This window comes from Nerophis lumbriciformis, linkage group LG33, assembly GCF_033978685.3.
Source record: "Nerophis lumbriciformis linkage group LG33, RoL_Nlum_v2.1, whole genome shotgun sequence".
NCBI lineage: Eukaryota > Metazoa > Chordata > Actinopteri > Syngnathiformes > Syngnathidae > Nerophis > Nerophis lumbriciformis.
The window spans coordinates 18,393,374-18,418,091 of record NC_084580.2 but is presented as its reverse complement, the minus strand read 5'-3'; the positions used below and the strand labels follow the sequence as shown (position 1 = coordinate 18,418,091).

The 24,718-nt window shown below is 38.8% G+C and overlaps 1 long non-coding RNA gene and 1 pseudogene across 1 annotated transcript in view; both read left to right on the top strand.

The window, feature by feature from the left end:
- Positions 1-20,731, top strand: part of LOC133575552 (uncharacterized) — a 39,628-nt gene extending 18,897 nt beyond the window's left edge. The window contains exon 2 of the long non-coding RNA XR_009811507.1: positions 20,082-20,731. This is a non-coding gene — a long non-coding RNA (uncharacterized lncRNA). The remainder of the gene's footprint in view (positions 1-20,081) is intronic.
- LOC133575550 (major histocompatibility complex class I-related gene protein-like) lies at positions 13,781-17,163 on the top strand (annotated as a pseudogene).
- Positions 20,732-24,718: the final 3,987 nt, after the last annotated feature.

Here is a 24,718-nt window from a genome sequence, read left to right as displayed (position 1 = left end):
TGCCCTTAGACAGATCTGGGAGGACATCCCACAAGACACCATCCGTCATCTCATTATGAGCATTCCGCGACGTTGTCAAGCATGCACACAAGCACGTGGGGGCCACATAAGATATTGAAAAGAATTTTGAGTTGCAGAAATTGAATTTAGGCAAAATGGACGAGCCTGCCACATCATTTTTTTCACTTTGATTTTTGGGGTGTCTATATACTGAGCCCTCTGTAGGCTGAAAACTTTTATTTCCATCAAAAGATGTGGCATCCTTTTGTTCCTGAGACATTAAACTGTCCATATCAGTATAGATATTTTTTTTTTCACCATTGAAATCTGATGTGTTTTCAAAGTGTTCCTTTATATATATATATATATATATATATATATATATATGTATATATATATCCATCCATCCATCCATCCATTTTGGGGTCGCCGGAGCCTATCTCAGCTACAATCGGGTGGAAGGCGGGGTACACCCTGGACAAGTCGCCACCTCATCGCAGGGCCAACACAGATAGACAGACAACATTCACACTCACATTCACACACTAGGACCAATTTAGTATTGCCAATCAACCTATCCCCAGGTGCATGTCTTTGGAGGTGGGAGGAAGCCGGAGTACCCGGAGGGAACCCACGCAGTCACGGGGAGAACATGCAAACTCCACACAGAAAGATCCCGAGCCCAGGTTTGAACTCAGGACTACATAGGACCTTCGTATTGTGAGGCAGATGCACTAACCCCTCCTCCACCGTGCTGCCATATATATATATATATATATATATATATATATATATATATATATATACATATATATATATATATATATATACATATATATATATATATATATATATATACATATATATATATATATATATATATATATATATATATATATATATATATATATATACTGACAAGACTTGGACTATGGAGTTTTTGTTTTCCCAAGATGCAAGAAAATTTGGATCGGACATGGCTTGAAGGTGGGTACATGATTTATTTATTACTATCAAAAAAGGAATAAACGAAAAGCGCGCACAATGGCGGAGGTAAAAAAATACTTGGCGAATGAAAACAAAACTTGCACAAAGGCAGAAACTGAACACGAAATAACAAAACACTTACTGTGGCATGGGACCGTGAACAGGGCTTGAAACGAGAGGATAGCAGGGTTAGAAAGGATATGACACCAGGACGAACAACAGAAAATGAAAAGCTTAAATAACACAGACATGATTAACAACAGGTGCGTGACTCAAAACAGGTGCGTGACATGACAGGTGAAACTAATGGGTAACTATGGTGACAAAACAAAACAAAAGTGCACAAAAAGTCCAAAAAATAAAACCGAACATTACTAAAACAAAACATGATCACACAGACATGACATATACAGTATATATATACAAACCCCGTTTCCATATGAGTTGGGAAATTGTGTTAGATGTAAATATAAAAGGAATACAATGATTTGCAAATCATTTTCAACCCATATTCAGTTGAATATGCTACAAAGACAACATATTTGATGTTCAAACTGATAAACTTTTTTTTTTTTGCAAATAATCATTAACTTTAGAATTTGATGCCAGCAACACGTGACAAAGAAGTTGGGAAAGGTGGCAATAAATACTGATAAAGTTGAGGAATGCTCATCAACCACTTATTTGGAACATCCCACGGGTGTGCAGGCAAATTGGGAACAGGTGGGTGCCATGATTGGGTATAAAAGTAGATTCCATGAAAGGCTCAGTCATTCACAAACAAGGATGGGGCGAGGGTCACCACTTTGTCAACAAATGCGTGAGCAAATTGTTGAACAGTTTAAGAAAAACCTTTCTCAACCAGCTATTGCAAGGAATTTAGGGAATTCACCATCTACGGTCCGTAATATCATCAAAGGGTTCAGAGAATCTGGAGAAATCACTGCACGTAAGCAACTAAGCCCGTGACCTTGGATCCCTCAGGCTGTACTGCATCAACAAGCGACATCAGTGTGTAAAGGATATCTTCACATGGGCTCAGAAACACTTCAGAAACCCACTGTCAGTAACTACAGTTGGTCGCTACATCTGTAAGTGCAAGTTAAAACTCTCCTATGCAAGGCGAAAACCATTTATCAACAACACCCAGAAACGCCGTCGGCTTCACTGGGCCTGAGCTCATCTAAGATGGACTGATACAAAGTGGAAAAGTGTTCTGTGGTCTGACGAGTCCACATTTCAAATTGTTTTTGAAAACTGTGGACGTCGTGTCCTTCGGACCAAAGAGGAAAAGAACCATCCGGATTGTTATAGGCGCAAAGTTGAAAAGCCAGCATCTGTGATGGTATGGGGGTGTATTAGTGCCCAAGACATGGGTAACTTACACATCTGTGAAGGCGCCATTAATGCTGAAAGGTACATTCAGGTTTTGGAGTAACATATGTTGCTATCCAAGCAACGTTACCATGGACGCCCCTGCTTATTTCAGCAAGACAATGCCAAGCCACGTGTTACATCAACGTGGCTTCATAGTAAAAGAGTGCGGGTACTAGACTGGCCTGCCTGTAGTCCAGACCTGTCTCCCATTGAAAATGTGTGGCGCATTATGAAGCCTAATGTTACGATCCGCTGCACGGATCATAGTTTGTTTATGTTTCTCGTCACATATGTTTTCAGCACATTTGATTTTGTTTGTGTTCAGTTGCCATGTCAGCTGATTACTTTCACCTGCCTTTGGTTAGTGTTCGGGACGCGCACCTGTTGCCCGGGCACTAATCAGAGGGCTATTTAGTCTTTGCTCTGGCCTCACTCTGTCTGGCTTCGTAGTTTGTTCTCACACAACTGATGACGACGATTATTTACTGTTTCTTAGCTACTAGTTCTCACGCTAGGCTCTTTTGGTTTGCTAGCTCCCACGCTAGCCCTTTTGTTTATTCATCATATTATTTATATTTAAAATAAATCATTTTTCCTACCTGCAAGCTGTGTCCAAGCCGTCTGCATCCTTGGGAGAACCACACCCGCATCACTATGCGACCACGTCGTTTATTGTTTATTGTTTATTGAATGGATCCCCATTAGCTGACGCCAAGGCGACTGCTAGTCTTCCTGGGGTCCATATAGGAGCATACAAAATGAAAAATGCAAAGAATACATGCAATAACAGACATTATACAATGGAAAAATACAACATAAGATAAAAAGCTAGTTAAAACCAGTATTAAAAATTCTCGTCATGTGGGCAGCTGCAATAGGTGTATCTTCAAAGCTGTCTTGAATGACAATTTACTTTGTGAGAGATTAATGTGAGATGGCAACCCATTCCAAAATGATGTACATCTATACATGACTGTATGTTTGAGGAGATTGGTCCTGGGAGCAGGAAGTGCCAAATAGCCATTGCTGGCATTCCTAGTGTCATGAATATGTGTATTAGTTGATTTTAAAAACTGTTTGTAAAAGTAATCTGGTGATTGATCTAAAATGATAGTTCTAAAGAACATAATGAGACTACAATGCATCTTTTGTTCAACAGACAACCAGGACAGGCGTGAATGCATAAATGCAATATTAGTGTGCAAAGAACATTTAAGTAGCAGTCTAGCCGCTCTGTTCTGAACAAGTTGCAGTTTGTTCAGGTCAGACTTAGTCGTAGCGGACCATATTATAGGACAGTAATGAAGATGACAGAAAACCAAGGACTGTATGACTTGAGCCATTGTTGAGGATGTCAAGAAGGTGGAGCACTTCCTGACCATGGCTAAACCTCTTCCCATTCTCATTGAAATACCATTAATATGATCAGACCATGACAGTTGACTGTCTAATAGCACACCAAGCAATTTTGCTTTTTTGACCTGCTCAATACGTATGTCTGACATTAAAATATGAAGCTGTGGGTCATCAACAAGCATATGCCTGGATCCAAAAAGAATGCTTTTTGTTTTGTCAATATTCACAACAAGTTTACTATCATTTACCCAGCGGGACACTGTCTCCAGGTCCTGATTTAAGTTGTTTTCTAGGTCATTTAAGGTAGAGGCAGTACTGTATAGAGTTGTGTCATCTGCATACATAACCATATTGGTGTTTGTTGTAACACAGGGAAGATCATTAGTAAAAATAATAAAAAGTAAAGGACCTAAGCAGCTTCCTTGAGGCACGCCGCAGTAATTGTACTTGCGTTCAGATAGGCTACCATTAAAACACACTCTCTGTGATCTTGCTGATAGATAGCTCAACATCCAAGAAAGTGACATACTATTAAAACCATATTTTCTCAGTTTGGAGATCATTATGTTGTGATCTATGACATCGAATGCCGCACTAAAGTCAATCAGGACAGTACCAACCATCTTCTTGACGTCCATTTGTGACAGCCAGTCATCAGTCAGCTGAGCTAGAGCAGTAGATGTTGAGTGACCTTGCCTATAAGCATGCTGGGAACCCGACATCAGTTTGTTGTAGGTAAAGTAATCTTGAATTTGTTTGAAAACAACTTTTTCCATCAATTTACTAAGAACAGGAAGTATGCTTATTGGTCTACTATTTATACCAGTAAAATCCTTATTTTTGTCCTTGGGTAGAGGGATGACCTTAGCCTCCTTCCAAACCCCAGGAAAGACTCCATATCTTAATGATTTATTAAATATATGACAAATCGGAGTTGATACATGGCATGCCGCAATTCTTAACAATTTGCCATCTAGCATGTCCGTCCCAGCAGGTTTATCAGATGGCAGTGATAACAACAATTTCTCAATATCAGAACTACTAACTGGTACAAAATCGAACCTGCAGTTTTTACCCTTCATTATATGATTTTCAATTAATGTGCATGAGGAGGAGCCATCAGAAGGTGTCATATTCACTCTCAGATTTTCCACCTTGTTTGTGAAGTAATTATTAAAATATGTGGCAATTTCCATTGGCTTAGTCAGGTAAGCTCCATCAACTTCTATATACGAATTTGTTTTACATGATGCTGATCTTCCCATTATTTGATTTAAAATTTTCCACAATTGTTTTCCATCATGTCTAAAGTCATAGATCTTTGTCTGATAATATACCTTTTTATTACTTCTATTTATTTTAGTTACACGATTTCTTAATTTACGATAGATCATTGCATCAGAAAGTAGACCAGAAGAGTCTGCCAACTTTTTAGCCTGGTTACGTTGCTTCATAAGTGCTTTGAGCTCATTCCCTAACCAAGGGGCGCCATTTGCCTTGACAGTTGTTTTCCTGACAGGAGCATGCTTATCTACAATCTGCAAAAATAACTTCATGAATGTGCTCAAAGCCGCTTCGGGATCCTCCTCAAGACACACAATTTCCCAGTTAACATGTTTCACATCATCTATAAATTTTACTTCATTAAAATATTTATAAGATCTTTTATGTATAGTCACACTAGGAGCTAGTCACACCTAAAATACCACAACGGAGACCCCCGGACTGTTGAACAACTTAAGCTGTACATCAATCAAGAATGGGAAAGAATTCCACCTGAGAAGCTTAAAAAAATGTGTCTCCTCAGTTCCCAAACGTTTACTGAGTGTTGTTAAAAGGAAAGGCCATGTAACACAGTGGTGAACATGCCCTTTCTCAACTACTTTGGCACGTGTTGCAGCCATGAAATTCTAAGTTAATTATTATTTGCAAAAAAAAAAAAAGTTTATGAATTTGAACATCAAATATCACGTCTTTGTAGTGCATTCAACTGAATATGGGTTGAAAAGGATTTGCAAATCATTGTATTCCGTTTATATTTACATCTAACACAATTTCCCAACTCATATGGAAACGGGGTTTGTGTATATATGTATATATATATATATATATATATATATATATATATATATATATATTTATATACATATATATATTTTTTTGCTCTGGATTCCTAAAAGAACGTTTTATACAGGCTAGTTTTAGACTTGGTGAACTATAAAGCTATCATCAACAGCGAAAGTCTCTTGTTGTTTTTAGACTTTTAAAAAACATTTGACTGTGTTGAGGATCCATTTATTTTGAAAACCTTGAAATATTTTGGATTTGGACACAAACGTTTTGCTACAATTTAAATGTTATCCACTGATATTAATAGTTGAGTAGCTCTAGACTGAGGGAGTTTTCCAAGAGTTGATGTCAAAAGAGGAATAAGACAAAGCTGTGGAAGATCACCTTTACTATTTATAATGGTGGCAGAAATGTTAGCTATTTTCATGAAGAACTCTTTCATAGAAGGCATTCAAGTGATGGGAAATGAGATATTGATAAGTCAACTTGCTGATGAAGCCACACTTTTTTTGAAAATCATCATCAAATCCCTTTGGCCCTACAAGCTATTGATTTGTTTTCTAAAGCTTCTGGACTGGACTTCAACATGGACAAGTGTGAAATCCTCACCTTACACCATTGTCCAAGCACAACATTGCACAATATCAAAGTGAAAGATGAGGGCAAATATTTAGGCATTGTTTAATGTCACAAATAAGATCAGAGCAGATAAGGTCAACTTGGAAAAGCGTATATTGATGGCTGTAAATCAATCCTAAACAGGTGGCTTCAGCGGGACTTATCCATCTTTGGAAGAATCTTGCTGACTAAAATGGATAGCATGTCCAGACTTATCTCCCCGGCTTGTTCCCTGCCTACTACAACCAAGATTGTCACAACTATTGAGGACGTCAACCTAAAATTCATGTGGAAAAGCAAATGTCATTATATAAGAAAAGTAGCAATGATTAAATGTGTTGAAGAGGGTTTTAATATGATTGACTTGAATCTAATGATTGGAGTCTTAAAAGTAAAATGGTTAAATATTATCTTGTGAATTCACATTCAATATGGTGTATAATTCCAAATGCCGTATTCCGGAGATTGGGAGGTATACGTTTTCTGTTGTGACTTTCATGTAAATTCATTACCACTCAAACTGTTTAATTTCCACCCACAGAGAAACTATTGTTTAAACACTATTTTTATCCCCTCAATACACCTATATGGAATTAGTGTTACATTCTAGTTCATAGAAAATCCATAAACCTGTAAATAGAAGAATGTAACTCTACAGGAATGTGGGCTATGTCATGTGTGTGTCTGTGTATATATAAATATATATCATTTTATTATTTGTACATTATATCAATATCTATATATTACATAAATAATAATAAGTCCACCATTGTTTATTCATTTTAATAAGTGGTATGACCGTGTGAGAACTTCTGTAACTAAGACAAATCTACATGTGTGACACGTTAGCCTGGTGAGAATGTTTCTTACCACCCAGCCACCAATGTATGTGACACGGTTGTTAGGTAAGGGACAGTTCTGAGGTGGTGTCCAGTTGGCATAGTCATGCTGGACAAGAACTCTTGGCACCACCTCAAAGGCATCTGGAATGCTGTCCTCCGAGTCCTTCGTCATAGGGAGGATCTTAGTGTTGTCTTGTGCTGTGGCATTTCCAGTTTTGCTGGGTTCAATGCCACAGTGTACAGCCAGCTTGGCCTAGATTGAGTGGAATTGCTGTGTGTTGGCATTGTTGTTGCAATAATAAGAGAAGTTAAGTTAAAGTTAAAGTACCAACAATAGTCACACACATACACTAGGTGTGGGGAAATTTGTCCTCTGCATTTGACCCATCCCCTTGTTCACCCCCTGGGAAGTGAGGGGAGCAGAGAGCAGCAGCGGTGCCACGCCCGGGAATCATTTTTGGTGGTTTAACCCCCAATTCCAACCCTTGATGCTGAGTGCCAAGCAGGGAGGTAATGCGTCCCATTTTTTAAGTCTTTGGTATGACTCGGCCAGGGTTTGAACTCTCCACCTTCCAGTCTCAGGGCAGACACTCTAACCACAAGGCCACTGAGCAAGTCTAATGACCCGTTTACTGCACACCAAATCTGATTATTTTTCTGCCCTCAAGTGATAAAGATTTGATTTTTTTTGACAGTCCAAACACTCCAAAGTCCTTCACATCTGATCTTTTGGCATCAGTTTGAGGCCACATCAGGAGGTAGTCCTGGATCCCATTGGATTCTGATCTTTTTATAGGACATTTTGTGCTCAAACTCTACACTCACTCTCACTTGTTTTAGTTCTACGCTCCAGCTGCTTGACCATCGTGTCAATTAAGCCACGAAGAAGAACAAACGGTATGACGTCATATGCAACCCAGCTCGTGCGAGCTACATTTTTCATACACAAAAGTCGCTTTCTTAAAGTGAAACCCCACCTCCTACATTAAAATATTAATTACATATTGGAAAATGGTAAGAAGTAAAAACAGCCTTAAAGTTAAATATTTATTGGAGAAATTTAAGTTTTTTTTAATAAGCCCAATTTTAATTTATTATATTTACTTATATATGTTTTATTTTAATCTCATTTGTATTGTGTCTTATTTTTCAAGGTGTGGTTGGTATGAGCATTGTATTTAATTTGATTTATTTTATATTCCTATGTAATTGTTTAACTTGCTATAAAATATTGAATATTGAAAGTGTCTTGATATGTGTGTGCATTGTATATGTATGTTCAATTCTTCAATTATTACACACATACAAACAGTTACAAATAAAATGTTTTTTTTTCCTTTTAAAAGAATGTTTTAAACGCTTAGACCAGGGGTGTCCAAACTTTTTTCCACTCAGGGCCACAGACTGAAAAATCAAAGCATGCGGGGGCCATTTTTATATTTTTCCTTTTTTAAAACCAATACAATATATAGGTTGTTTTTTTTTAACCTTTATGGCTTTCCTCAAGTTTGGTCCCGGGTACCCGGAAGGGTCTCAGTCATAAAAAATGTTAGAAATAAGTCATAAATTATTTTTTCATTTAACGCTTGAATCTCGATATCAACTTCAGGTCTGTCTGTCGTTATAACGTTTTTTTAAATGTTTTTTTTATGTTTATGCCCTTTATGTCAAAACCCTTATTTATATGGCAAACACACAAACTATGCAACATTTCCCCCCAAAATATTTCAACGTGGAATATTTGATGTGAAGTAATTGGAACCTTAAATAGGTCAATAATTCATACCAATAAAAAAATAAAAAGAATAAGTGTTGAAAATAAGCCAAATTTCTATTTTTTTTTGTTTACTTTTAACGCTTAAGTCTGTAGATCTGTTGATTATAAGATTTTATAATTTTTTCATTTTTTGTTTGTTTGATGCCCTTTTTGTGAAAGAAAACCATGTTTCGCACAAAATATGCAATATTTTCCCCCCAAAATATTTCAGAGTGGAATTGTTCCAGTGAAGTAATTGGAGCCTTCAATAGGTCAATAACAGTCCACATGGCAGCTTTGTGTTATTAGTGTCAATGTTAAGATTGATCTGCGCTCTCTGTGTGTGCTTTTTGTGTAGGTTGGCTGTTATAGCGCATGTTCCCCACTTGGGGCGCTCTGGTGCTGTGTGCTGGTTAGCACCGCAGCAGTTGTATGTTAAGACGAAGAAGAAATAAAGTTTCCTCGTGCAAGAGGACGTTGAACAGACTCGATGAAAGTGTCATTCATGTGCACGCCCAAAGAACTCCACGAAGCTCAAACACCTTAACAGGTTATGGTGCCCAGGAACCCCAGAGATTCCAGCCAACTCAAGCAAACAAGGCCAGGTAGCGTTGTGTCGACGCACGGACAGAGAAGCCAAGAAAGTTTACAGGTGTGGACTTGAGCTAACAGAGGAGAACTGCTTGACCAAGGATAAAGGTATTGCAAACGTGAAGTATTACACGGAGCATAAAAGTGACTTTAGCCAATAAAGTAGCGTGTACCCTCGAAGAAGAAGTAACCGCGGTAAAGTTTGTGCTAATTAGCATAGCATAGCGCTAAAGTGCGGAGCTTAAACAAATATGGCGGCTCGTACTACTGGAGCAGTATCCCCGCAAAGTACTTTGATGGATCCGAAAGCAAGTATGACCTTTGGGAAGCAAGATTTTTGGGACACTTACATATTTTAAAGTTGAAAGACACTGTTCTAAATGAACCAGTAGGAGAAGAGCAAGCAGCAGCGGACAGAATAAAGAATCCAGACTGCTATGCAGAGCTCATCAGGTTGATCGATGATAAAAGCTTGTCTTTAATAAGACATGATGCTGCATACGATGGCAGGAAAGCACTGAAAATACTGAGGGACCATTACTCAGGAAAAAGCAAGCCACGAATAATCAACCTGTACACGTCCTTGACAAAACTACGGAAAGCAGACAGAGAGTCAACTACGGACTACATCATCAGAGCAGAAAACCTGATTACAGCACTTCGTGATGCCGGTGAGACTCTCAGTGATAGTCTGATCATAGCCATGAGTCTTGGAGGCCTACCTGACTCTTACAAGCCATTAGCTGTACATGTAACGCAAAATGAAGACAATGTGACATTTACAGATTTCAAAAGAAGATTACGTATTTACGAAGAGTCAGAGAAAATTAGTACTGCTGAGCCAACAGACAATGTGATGAAAACGTTCACAAAACAAGATAGAAATATCCAGAAGAAGTACACCAGCAGCACTCAAAGTAGAAGTGAAGATGGAGATCTAACATGTTTCAAATGTGGATTAAAAGGACACAGAGCAAGAATGTGTATCCGAAAAGTGTGGTGCAACTTTATGTAAGAGCAACACACACCAAGAAACCATATGCAAAAAGAAAGATAAACGAGACAATGTCAGAAAGGTTACTGATGAACAATCCAGAGATTACCTCTTCAAAGCAGCACAAGAAGAAAGTGAGTCAGCACCCAAAATAAAGATGAAAGGCATTATGGTGGATGCAGGAGCGACATCCCACATTGTAAATGATGTAAATAACTTTACAAGCTTTGACAACACTTTTCAACCAGAGACTCATTCAGTGGAACTAGCTGATGGGACAAGATGCAGTGGAATGGCCCAAGGAAGAGGAACAGCAACGATACATCTAGTGGACAGCGATGGACGACAGCACAGGGCACAACTACGAAATGCTCTGTACATGCCCTCATATCCCCACAACATCTTTTCAGTGGCGAGAGCAGCCGACGGAGGAGCAACCATAACGTTCAAGAAAGGGGAGAGCCACATGATCACTAAAGATGGTAACAGATTTAACATAAACGAAAATGAGAAGCTATATTATCTACCAACTGTTGATGCAAATGAAGATCAGTGTAAAGTTTGTCATGACGTACAAACATGGCACGAGATTCTAGGGCACTGCAACTATGATGATGTAATCAAACTCCAAACTGTGGTCAAAGGTATGGTAATTAAGGGAAATGTTGTTAAGCCAGATCAGATGTGTGAAATATGTACAAAAGGCAAGTTTACCCAAACGAGAAATAGGGAGCTAGATGCTAAAGCAAATAAACCCCTGGAGTTAATCCATACAGACCTAGCAGGGCCAATGAAAACTGAAAGCATAGAAGGACACAAATGTTTCACAGATGACTATTCAGGTGCTGTATTAGTATATTTCCTTAAGTCAAAAAGTGATGCAATTGCTGCAACAGAAAAGTTCTTAGCAGATGTAGCACCCTATGGAGATGTGAAGTGTATACGTTCAGACAACGGCACTGAGTTTACAAACAGAGAGTTCCAAATGTTACTAACAAAGAACAAAATAAGACATGAGACGTCAGCGCCTTATTCGCCACACCAAAATGGCACAGCAGAGAGAATGGCGAACACTGTTTGACATGGCTAGATGCTTACTGATAGAAAGCAAACTACCAAACTATTTGTGGAACTATGCCATTCAAACAGCAGCTCATGTTAGAAACAGGTGTTACAATAGACGGACAAAGAAAACAGCATATGAGTTACTTACAGGAAAAGTACCAAATGTGTCACAAATGCAAAAGTTTGGGTCTACATGTTTTAGTTACAAACAAGAAAAAGGAAAACTAGACTCCAAAAGTGAGCAGGGCATTTTCATAGGATATGATAAAAACAGCCCAGCCTTCCTTGTATATTATCCAGAAATGGAAAAGGTCCAAAAGATCAGATTGGTGAGATTCGCAACCAAAACAAGTGTAGAGAGAGAGACACAAACTTTGGAGCCATACGCAGGACATGACATTGGCAACAGAGACAATGCAGTCTGTGACAGTGACCAGAAGGATGAGGACAGAGTTCAACCTGAAAACAAAACTGAGGATTTAAATGAGCAGGAAGATGTGGAACAGTCAGCGGCAAATGCTGAAACAGAAATCAGAAAGAATCCATTCAGGATAAAACAAAAGCCAGCTTATTTACAAGATTTTGAGACTGATGATTCATTGGACAGATTACAAACATGCGTTGATTTCTGTTATCGAGCAGTTTGTGACATTCCAGAAACTTATCAGGAAGCCGTGTTATCATCCAAGTCAATGCACTGGAAAAACGCCATGGATGAGGAGATGAACTCACTAGTGGAAAATGACACATTCCAGTTGACTGACTTACCACCAGGTAAGCGAGCTTTAAAAGCAAAGTGGGTTTATGCACTCAAAACAGACACAGATGGATCTAATAAATATAAGGCGAGATTTGTTGCCAAAGGATACGACCAGAAAGTAGGAACTGATTACGAAGAGACGTTTTCACCGACAGCTGACATGTTAAGTGTAAGAATTCTCATGCAGAAGGCGGCACAGGAGGACCTAATCTTACATCAGATGGACGTGAAGACCGCGTATCTGCACGCACCCATAGACTGTGAAATCTATTTAGAACAACCACAAGGATACGAGAAAAACTCTAACACTGGTGAAAAACTGGTATGTAAACTGAACAAATCATTGTATGGACTCAAACAGTCGGGCAGAAACTGGAATACAGTGTTACACACCCATTTATGTGAAAATGACTGTGCAAAATGAAGCAGATCATTGTGTGTACACAAGAGAAAAATATGGTAAAAAGGTAATACTTATTATTTGGGTAGATGACCTTATTTTAGCTGCTTCAAGTGAAAAATCAATGCAGGATGTAAAAAGAATGTTAACTCAGAGATTCAAAATGAAGGATTTGGGAATCCCAAAACATTTCTTAGGAATAGACTTTGCACAAACAAATGGACTAGTCAAAATGTCACAAGAGAGATATGTGAAAAAGGTTTTACAAAGGTTTGATATGGAAAATTGTAAACCAAGAGAAACTCCTTGTGAACCAAAACTTGATTACGCAGAAAATGCTGAAAAGTTGAAACAACCAAGACAGTACAGAGAAGCAGTGGGAAGTTTAATTTACTTATCCACATGCACTCGACCTGACAAAACCAGCTACTAAACAAAAGTTGAAATGTTTTTCACAGAATATGTTTGGCAAAACAGGATGGTGAGGGATGTTCTTGAATTATTGTTTAAAAATTGGTTTAACACAGTGAGCAAATAGCGAGTGGGGGTGTTAAGATTGATCTGCGCTCTTACTCTGTGTGGCTTTATTGTAAAGGTTGGCTGTTATAGCGCATGTTCCCCACTTGGGGCGCTCTAGTGTTGTGTGTTGTTGTGTTAGAAGAAGAAATAAAGTTTCTCCTCGTGCAAGAGGACGTTCATCAGACTCGATGAAAGTGTCTTTCATGTGCACGCATAAAGAACTCCACGAAGCTCAAACACCTTAACAGTTCCTATAAAGTTTGTGTGTGTATTATAATAAAGCTGTTTAAAAAAACATCACTTTTATTCTTGTAATGATGATATGACTTTTATTTTGTTAATATTCATGTGTTAGCTGCGTTGCTGTCAAATATTTGTCTCCTCCTCCAGAAAGTTCTTTCAAGTCACGTGATTTTATACAATCTCGTTTCCGCCTTTGCGTCCATTTCATGTTTACTCGTCAAGCAAGTTGTCGTCGCCTTGCTTTTCTCTGAGGATTAAAACTAGAAACTTTTTTTATTGACTTCGGCACTTGTGACATTTAATGATGAACTTGCTTTTCTTCTTTCTCCTAGTTGTACAAACACACAGCGTGACGCCTGGTAAGTCCACTTTCTTTACAACTTTATACACCTCATTCCTACATGCTCATTTCATAAAAGAAAGGAAAGAGAAAAAGAAAAAAGTTCTCAAACTGATAACATGAAAGATTAACTCTTAAGTCTAAAAAGTGACTTTACATGTTTCTTAAATGATTTTTTTTACTGGGAATAGTCCTAATATTTAAATGAAGAGTATTCTAATATTGTTGTTGTATTCCATTGTAAACATTCCATAAGGCGCTGCTATATTTCCATGCTTTGGCAGTGACATCACTAGTTTGAACTTCCCCTCACCTAGAAAAACTACTTTTACTTCTCTGCTAGCAATAATGTCATATATTTATTTGACACTTACGGTTGTAGAAGGAAATAAGTCAAGTTATTCATGTGTGTGGTCTTAAAGTGAGGTATAAATATGAAGTCAAAGACAAACGCTGTTATTGTCTCTTAGAACAGGAAGTGATTGTTTACTGTGAGAAGCAGCAGTGTTTGAAGTTGAAATGAAGACAGCATCATTTCAAATAGGAATTGTTCAACATGAAACTAAAGAATCAAATGTTGTTTTTATGCCTTTTGTCTTTCAGTGATTCATTCACTCAAGTATTTCACCACTGCATCCTCTCAAGTTCCAAACTTCCCAGAGTATGTGGAGGTTGGTTATGTTGATGAAGTTGAGATTAGTTACTATGACAGCAACATCAGGAAAGCAGAATCCAAACAGGACTGGATGAACAAAATCACAGCAGAGAATCCAAACTACTGGCAGAGACAAACAGAGAACAATGTTGTTGCTGAACATGTCTACAAAGACAACATTGAAACACTTAAGAAGCGTTTCAACCAAACTGGAGGTTTGTTTATGTTGAACTTTCTACTATTCTAATATATTTGATATGTTTATACTGTATTAAAAACACACATTACTGCACTGATATACCTTGTCTCTGTCCATCCCATAATAACCTACAACAAAGACATGTTGTGTGTTAGTTTCACTCTGCTTTACAACACTTTGTGTCTCTCAGGTGTTCACATTGTCCAGGAGATGACAGGATGTGAATGGAATGATGAGACTGATGAGGTTAAAGGTTGGCAGCAGTTCAGTTATGATGGAGAAGATTTCATATCGTTGGACATGAAGACATGGACATTTACTGCAGCAAAACAACAAGCTTTCCCCACCAAACTCAAGTGGGACCAAGACAAACCTACACTAGACTACACTAAGTATTATTACACTGAGCGTTGTCCTTCTTACTTGAAGAAGTATGTGGAGTATGGGAAGAAGGTCCTAATGAGAACAGGTAGAAGCACACCTTGTACTTTCACCTTTTAACATGTTAGCACTCCCCCTATAGGAACATTACTGACATTACACTCTTTTCTCTTCACCTCCTTTTCTCTCCATCTTTATCTCCATTCTCTCCTTTTCTCTCCATCTTTACCTCCATTCTCTCCTTTTCTTTTCACATTTACCTTCATTCTCTCCTTTTCTCTCCATCTTTACCTCATTCTCTCCTTTTCTCTTCATCTTTATCTTCATTCTCTCCTTTTCGCTACATCTTTACCTAAATTTTCTCCTTTTTTCTGCATCTTTTCCTTCTTTTCTCTCATCTTTACCTTCATTTTTTCCTTTTCTCTCCATCTTTACCTCCATTCTCTCCTTTTATCACAATCTTTATCTTTTACTCTCACCTTTTCTTTCCATCTTTACCTTCATTTACTCCATCGTTACTTCATTCTCACCTTTTCTCTTTCTTTACCTACATTTTCTCCTTTTTTCTCCATCTTTACCTACATTTTGTCCGTTTATCTCCATCTTTACCTTCATTGTCTCCTTTTCTCTCCAACTTTACCTCAATTCTCTCCTTTTCTCTCCATCTTGACCTTTTATTCTCTCCATCTTTACCTTCATTCTCTCCTTTTCTCTCCATCTTTACCTCAAATGTTCTCCTTTTTTCTGCATCTTTGCTTTCTTTTCTCTAATCTTTCCCTTCATTTTCTAATTGTCTGTCTATCTTTACCTCCATTCTCTCCTTTTATCACCATCTTTACCTTTTATTCTCACATTTTCTCTCCATCTTTACCTTCATTCTTTCCTTCTCTCTCCATCTTTACCTCCTTTCTCTCCAACTTTACCTCCATTCTCTCCTTTTCTTTCCATTTTGACCTTTTATTCTCTCCATCTTTACTTTCATTCTCTCCTTTTCTATCCATCTTAACCTCAAATGTTCTTTTTTTCTGCATCTTTGCCTTCTTTTCTCTAATCTTTCCCTTCATTTTCTCATTTTTTCTCTATCTTTACCTCCATTCTCTCCTTTTATCACCATATTTACCTTTTGTTCTCACCTTTTCTCTCTCTCTTTACCTACATTTTCTAATTTTTTTCTATCTTTACCTCCATTTTGTCCATTTATCTCTATCTTTACCTTAATTGTCTCCTTTTCCCTCCATCTTTACCTTTATTCTCTCTCTTTCACTCCATCTTCTCTCCACGTCATCCTCCATTCACACGTCACTTCCTGTGCAGAGCTTCCAGAGGTGTTCCTCCTCCAGAAGACGCCATCCTCTCCGGTCACCTGCATGGCGACAGGTTTCTACCCCGACCTAGCCGACTTGTTTTGGAGGAAAGACGGCGAGCAGATCTTCGAGGACGTGGAGCACGGAGAGCTGCTCCCCAACCACGACGGAACCTTCCAGATGTCGGTGGAGCTGAAAGTGGAGGTGACGGCCGAGGTGAGGGCAAGTACGAATGTGTGTTCCAGCTGTCTGGCGTCAAGGAGGACCTGGTCACCAAGCTGGAGAGAAGAAGCATCCTGAGCAACGCAAGCCATGAAGGTGAGAAAGACACATCTAGGACATGTTGAATAGTGTCAATGTAACCACCTGATGTTCCTTCATGTGACTTATGAAGCAGCTGTCAAACAAATAAACCATACCATACCAACAGGCAACGTGAGCGTCACTGCCACGCTGGCGGTCCTCGCTGTGGTGGTCCTCCTGGCGGCCGGCATCTTCATCATCATCTTCATCATCAAGCGTCGCCGAAGCAGACAAGGTGAGGGACACAAATGTTTCCTCTTTCAGGAAGACGCGAAAAAGTCTCTGCCTTCATTCATGAGATGTGAATTTCACCTGCTTTCTCTTTCATTTCAGCCGAATACGATCCAGCTGGTAAGTAAAACATCTTCTCTTTCTTGGAAACCATAACAATAAACAAAGCAGTGGTGAAGCATGACTCACACACTTTGTAAGTTTACCCCCACAAAGATTTAAGTTATTAATATCATTTATTACATATTTATCTTTGTTATACACCTTTATGTCAGGTATATTCCATATAATATTGACTTTTTGTTTCTGTTACCACCAAAATTCTGGATTGTTGGTATCTTTGTAAGGGTCAACTTGCAAACTTCCTGTTTTGAGGTGTGATGTAGACACGTGTTACAAGTTCAGCAGGAAAATAAAAGCTTCCCTCCATTAGGAGTAGCTTGATACTCGTGTAAGCGCACGCAATAGAAAGTATCACAGCCAACTTTTGATGAGTCGTCATGATAACGAACATCAAGGGCCTGATCTACTAAAGGTTTGTGTGTATTAAAATATGTGCAAACCTGATCTAATTAATTTGTGTGCAGAGTCTCTGAAATGAGCAAAATAGAGAGCGCAATCCATTAAGCGTGTCTGTCTTCATGTATGTGCAGAATATATGCTGATTATCAATCCCCCACAATAGTAGGAGGAGGAGATACAAATGTAACTAAATGAGGCAATTCCTGAAGGAATTGCGTGTGAATGCTCCAATGCTGAAGTTGAACTAAAATGCTGACAGAATGTAGTATGAATGTAAGAATAGAAGAAAGTTTGAATGTTGAAGAGTTTGAATTCCCAGGAAAACTGGAATTTTGTTTGAAACATGGGAAATTGTTAGTTTGAATGTCCAGGATGAGAGGAATGTGTTAATGTTGAAATGCTTTGAATAGATTGAAAAATGTGGGAATTGCGCAACTTGGAAAAATGTCCCATTCATTTCAATGGGAACTTCCTGGAAAATTGGGATTTTTTTAGGAAATGATTAGGAGCATGAATATCCTGAATGAGCTGAATTTGTTGGTGTTGGAATTGTTTGAATTGGGCAAACAATTGAAATGGGGCTTTGGAAAACCAGGAATTGTGGAAAATCCTGGAATTGTTTTTAACTTGGAAAAAAGGGAAATTTGAATTTCCAGGATGGTGGAATGTGTTGAAGGTGGAATGGTTTAAATAGGTAGAAAAATGTGGAAACGGTGGGAGTTTGAAAAATGGCCAATTCATTTGGAATGGGGAAAAATGTCCCGGAAAATCTGGAATTCTGGGAAATCTTGGAATTTTTGGAATTTGTCAAGGGAAATCCTGCGATTCCCGAATAGGCTGAACAGTTTGAAGTTGGAACGGTTTGATTCGGGTGAAAAATATGGAAGGTAGAACGCGCCAAAATCTTAACAAGAAGAAGAAGTTTAATAATAAATAGATGAATTTTGGTGTAGAAAACCATATTAGTGAATGTTTGGAGCATTCACACAATTATTTAGCATCTCACACAGAACAGACTCAAGAATAAAGATCAAGAAGCCAGTAAAAAAGAAGAAGATGAAATGGGCAAAGTGAAAGGAAACAGAGGCATGGCACTAAGCTATCCATACACTTGGGTAAAACTGAATCCATCCTGTTTGGGTCCCACATCAACCTTAAGAAAGTCAATGACTTCACTATAAAAGTGGGTGACATTGTTATCACCAGGAAGGATGAGGTCACCTACCTAGGTTCCATTCTAGAGGCTGATCTTTCCTGTGATAAAATGGCAACCAAGGTAATCAAAAAGGTCAACCAACGAACGAGATTTCTCTCTAGAATCTACTACTACCGCAACCTACTAATAAAAGTCTCAATCAATCAATCAATCAATCAATAATGGGACACTTAGGTGACTAAGACACTGGAGGGCTGGTTGCACATGAGCCTTGAAGCCAAGCTTAACCTGTTTGGAGACTTAGTCTTAGACTAGTCAGGAAGTAGAAGAGCAGAATTCTGCTTCTTGATGCTTCTGATTGAATTGACAGCTGCAAAGATGTGATATGAGTGAAGATGCACCTTCTGGATGGACTTCCTTCACCAGAGTGAGGTGTTGGCTCTGCATGAGCAGCGTAACCAGCTCACGGTGCGTTTTGTGCTCCCACAGCTGGTGACGCTGGTAACGAGCTCTCAGAGAGACGTGAAGGCTGAAGGCTGAGTGAGACACAGTGAGGACTTTTCTTTTTCATGCACCTCCAAATGTTCTTCTGACTTTGTGTGAAGATGATGTTCAACTTGGCTCTCACTCTGCCACATGCTAACATCTGCACTTGGATTCACCTGCTTTTGTTGGGAATGTGCTGAGTCATCTTCTTCCTCCAGGATGCTTTGTGCACTGGAACACAGAGAGATGTCTCCATCGCTGAGGGACCTCATCACACTTGGACATTTCTTTCACATCTGCACTAATTGCTCCTCATCTCATCCATCATGTCTTCTTTGGGTGTTTATGGCTGAGAAAATACCTTCAATCTGCATTTGTCAACAATATTTTGCCAGTGAATCATGTTGATGTTGATCTTTGTGTCCATGTAGTTGTGATGTCATCATTTGGGGCTCACGTGTCATCACATTGACAAGGATGTCTTCTTTCCTTTTCAAACCAAAAGACAGCTGCTTATCAGTGAATATCACCTTGTGTCACATGTCATCATTATTTTTACAAATATTTTGGAACAATAGCACCATTTTTCGGTACTTTTTTATGTTAATGTTAATTGTTTGATAATCAATTTTTGTTGTAACATTTAAGAATGATGATTATGAGAACTGCTGTCCAGTTGTTATATCTTGTTTTCTGGTTACATTAGTCTCATTTGCAATGCAGTTGCACTTCCAAGACCATTAGATGGCAGCACTGTATAACTATTTATGCTATGTTGTCAAACTAGAAAGTAGCTTTTTTTCAGGAAGATGAATTTGTTAGGTTGCGCCCTACAAAGTGTCAATACTGTAAGTATTGTCGTCATTGCACAAAACTGTAAAATTCTAACTGTATTATTAGTTTTCGTTTCCTTTACCAAAGCAAAGGTGTTGAAATCGCCATGTTAAATCGCTCATGCTAATAGTCGCCTGTCTATGGCTAATACTATGTAAATTAGCATTAAGCTAGCGCATTTTGAAAGGGTGTAGCATTACTTTAGGTTTGAGCGTATTTTTTATTAAGCACACTTTGTTGGTGTTGAAAATGGCAAGGTGACTTAGAGGGAGTTTGGCTGAGTCCGGCCTGAGTGCTGCTTGAGTGATTGTTTACGTGTTTAGTCTGAAACCAGACATGACCAGTCTGAAACCGGACATGACGTCACATGCAACAAAGGTACGAACTACGGCACCGTTGGATTTTACGTGAATTGATAGTACCGAAGGAATTTGGTCATTACCTACAAAAGTACTGAATTGGGTAGCCAACCCTACCAGTTAGTGTGACGGAGGGAGACAGTGACACAAGATTTTTATGACAAAGCGTTGTGAAATATATTTATATTTGTTTTAAATATTTGTTGTTTTTCCGTTCCTTTTTGCATAGTCATATTTTTGCTTGATTGCCAAACATGGCTAGGATGTCATTTGGGAAGTAAACAAGGTAGGCCGTTCATATACTCTTGATATTCAGTGTTTTATGTGTACTATGTTTCATGTACATTCTGGGTGTTTTATTCAGTAAAAACTTTTCAAATACATTCTTTGTTGGAGGTGGTTTGTCATTACACACATGATAACACTTTCAGCTTGCAGTCATGCAAAACAAGTGTCAAATGTCTCAAGTATTCCTGTCAAAAAGACACAAGCACATACAGCAGATTGTGAGACACTTTTACAGATAAAATAAGTTTTTTTTCCCAGCTGTTTGAATTATTTAGTGTGAATTTAGTGTTGCCAACCGTCTCTTGAAAAAACATAATTGGAATGAAAAACAAAAGTACGTGTCACGTAATGAGCCTAAAAGGGGCGAACTTTGTCTCGTGTTATTGCCGTTCAGTTTCAGTTCAGTTTATGTGGAACATGCATACGATACATGTAATGCATCACATATTTCCAGTTGTTTCATGACAGCACGTCTGAAAAGGAGTAGGAAGAAGCAGAGCTTACTTAATCCTACCCCTTTTCATATCATAGCAATTGTATCCCATTTCCTCGTTCTCTGTAACAGAACAGTGAATAAATAATTAATCTACCGTAGTAAGTCAACAAATATTAAATACATAAATAATCCTTATCTAAAAAAAAAAGGTTGAAGATGTTCATCATATTTGTTCTTCTTTGTACGTTTTGAACAGTTTCTTAAACTGGATCATATTGGTTTCTTATGTTAATCCATTCCATCATTTAATTCCACATACAGATAGATATGCTAAAGGTTTTAAGTGTTATAAGTGCATACAAATGTTTTCAATTAGATTTTTCTCTGAGGTTATATTTCTCCTCTTTTGTAGAGAATACTTGTTGTACATTCTTGGGTAGCAGGTTATAGTTTGCTTTGTACACCATTTTATCTGTTTGCAAATTGCACCAAATCGTTGAATTTCAATATTTGTCATTCAATAAATAAAGTGTTTGCATGTTCTCTATATCCAACATTATGTATTATTATAACTGATCTTTTTTGGTTACCGTATTTTTCGGACTATAAGTCGCAGTTTTTTTCATAGTTTGCCAGTGCAACTTATATGTTGTTTTCCTTCTTTATTATACATTTTCGGCCGGTGCGACTTATACTCCGAAAAATACGGTACTTTCTTTTGTAATTGTGATTTAAAAAGAGTAAACAAAGTTGTCTGCCAATAAATAGCTTCACACAACCATTAAGCATGAGTGGAAGAAAGGTTTTTGTGTTATCATTCATATTCTCTGAAGAATGGCCAAGAAATATATATATGTATATATATATTGGCTTTACCCGAACACCTTTTCTTGATCAAACACTCTGAAAAACGTCTTCTAGTCCACAGGTTTATTGACCGTAAAAAGGGTAAAACTGAAAGCATACAAGCAGAAGGATGCTTACATTACAGACATGCACACACAGCCAATTACACACACACAAGCATACTACAATAAAACATACATTGTGCTGTGTATTGAACTTAAATGGATAAATAAATGCCACAAAATATGTAATTTAAGTGCTCTACAACAAACTAGCCTACTATGCTAACATTCACTTCACTGTATGAATTACGAAAATTAGCATGACTGACTTTTGGCCATAAAACGTCCCAAATTACATCACAACCAACAAATAATACAACTCCATCCAATATTAGCATACTACTTAACAATACATACCAATGATACTTTGTTTGGCATGAGATTCGAGCAGATGAAAACGTTTGCAATCGTCACCGAACTAGCTTAAAGTAGACCTGAAAGGAACTCCTTGTTGAGCCCTGTTAACATGGACATTACTGTAAACTAGGCTATGCTGCCTCCTGCTGTCTAAAGGAGGAAGTGCACCTTACTGTTGATTTCCAAAGTGAACTTAAACACTGATTTTACATATATTATTAATAAATTCAACAAACAAGACAGAACACTCCCCGCCTGGCGGATTAACCCGCCACTACCAAACTGTCCCAAAGGATACTTTGGCTTCTCTGGTGCCATAAGCAGGATTGTCTCTGTGACTGGCCACAGGAACACTTTGGTCCCATCCTTTCTGGAGATTTTTATCTCCACTTTGCGAACTCTGCCATCTTTGCTTGGGAAGACTTGTGTAATTAGTCCTAAAGGCCAATGGTTTCTCTTCAGTTGGTCATCTTTGAGGAGCACTACACTTCCAGGCAGGAGGTTAGGGTGGGGTGAATGCCACTTCCTTTGTGGCTGAAGTGTGGCTAGGTATTGCTTCTTACATTTGTCCCAAAAGGTTTGAGCCAAATGCTGGACTTGACGCCACTGTTGCTGGTGGAGATCTTTCACCCAGTCGCCTACGGGAGCAGTTGAGGGACTGACCTTTTGTGTGAGGAGTGTTGCTGGTGAGAATATTTGGGGGTCATCTGGGTCGGTGGACACTGGTACAAGAGGTCTGGCATTGATGATATAACCAAGAACGACCTTGCTGTCGCTGTAGAAAGTGATGTCAACCTCCATGTCCATCTCTGAGGTGAGGAGCTCGGCAAGCTCAACCGCTAATACTGCAGAACAAAGCTCAAGTCTAGGGACAGTTTGTTCTGACAAGGGTGTAAGCTTGGCCATTCCCATGAGAAATCCCACGTGGTTGGTTCCATTTTTCTCTGTTAGTTTTAAGTGTGCAACTGCTGCAATTGCCTTTGTGGAAGCGTCACAAAAGATGACTATCTCTCTTTTTGACAGCGCTGTAGGAGAGGCCTGTGTATAAACTCTTGGGATCTGGAGATTGCTGAGATCTTTCAATGAGCATCGCCATATTGACCATGTCTCTTCCATTTCTTGAGGAAGAGGTGCATCCCAATCTCCGTTGTTCTGCATGAACTCACGCAGGATCAGCTTGCCTTGTATGGTGACAGGGGCAAGAAATCCTAGGGGATCATAGATGCTGTTGACAGTTGACAAGACACTTCTGCGGGTCAAAGGCTTTTGCTCATCAGCTACTTGAAAGATAAATGTGTCTGACGTTAGATCCCAGTTAAGTCCCAGACTATGTTGCATGGGCAGGGTATCTGAAGTGAAGTCCAGGTCCTTTAAGTTGATGGCATGGTCCTGAGATGGGAATGCATTCATAACTTTTCCTTTATTTGAGGCGATTTTGTGAAGCCTCAAGTTTGAGTCTGACAGAACCTCTTGCGTCCTCTTGAGCAACTTCAATACAGTTTCGACATAGGGAAGTGACGTTAGCCCATCATCTACATAAAAGTCGCGGTTGACCAACTGCTTTACAACGGGCTCTGCATTTTTCAGTCTTAAACAGTAGATGGCCACTGCGGGAGAGGGACCATTTCCAAAGACATGGACCCTCATTCTGTATTCCATGATGTCTTCACATGAGTTGTTGTTTCTGAACCATAAAAACCTGAGATAATTGCGGTCATCTTCTCTGACTAAGAAACAGTGGTACATCTGCCGAATGTCTGCTGTTATGGCTACAGCTTCTTTGCGAAACCTGAGGAGTACCCCTATAAGGGTGTTGTTGAGGTCGGGTCCAGTTAACAGCACGTCGTTTAGTGACACACCATAGTATTGGGCGCTGGAGTCAAACACCACACGGATGTTCCCAGGTTTCTTCGGATGGTAGACACCAAAGGCCGGTAAATACCATCTTTCTTCATTAGATGTGAGTGGGGGAGCTATTTCAGCATGTTCATTTTGAAAGATATTTTCCATGAAGCTAAAAAAGTGCTCTTTCATCACTGGTTTTCTTTGAAAGTTGCGTCTCAGAGAGGAAAAAGGATTTGTTTTTGTTGTTGTCAGAAAGCTTGGGCTAGGAGTCTTAAATGACAGCGGAGCTACCCAGCTGTTGGTTATGTCCTTTTTCAAACCCCTCTCCATGATTTGCAGGAAGGCGATGTCATCAATGAATGGACCGACTTTGTTGTCATCTTTGGTCTGCTGAAACACTGTAGAGCCCACGTCATCTTGCTTACATTTCTTTGTGAAGGTTACCTTTGAGTATTCAGGGCTTTGAAACTGGCCCTGTCTCTCCTTGACTTGAAATACGTTAGGACAAGGTTTAAAGACTGTGGTACGCCTTTGTT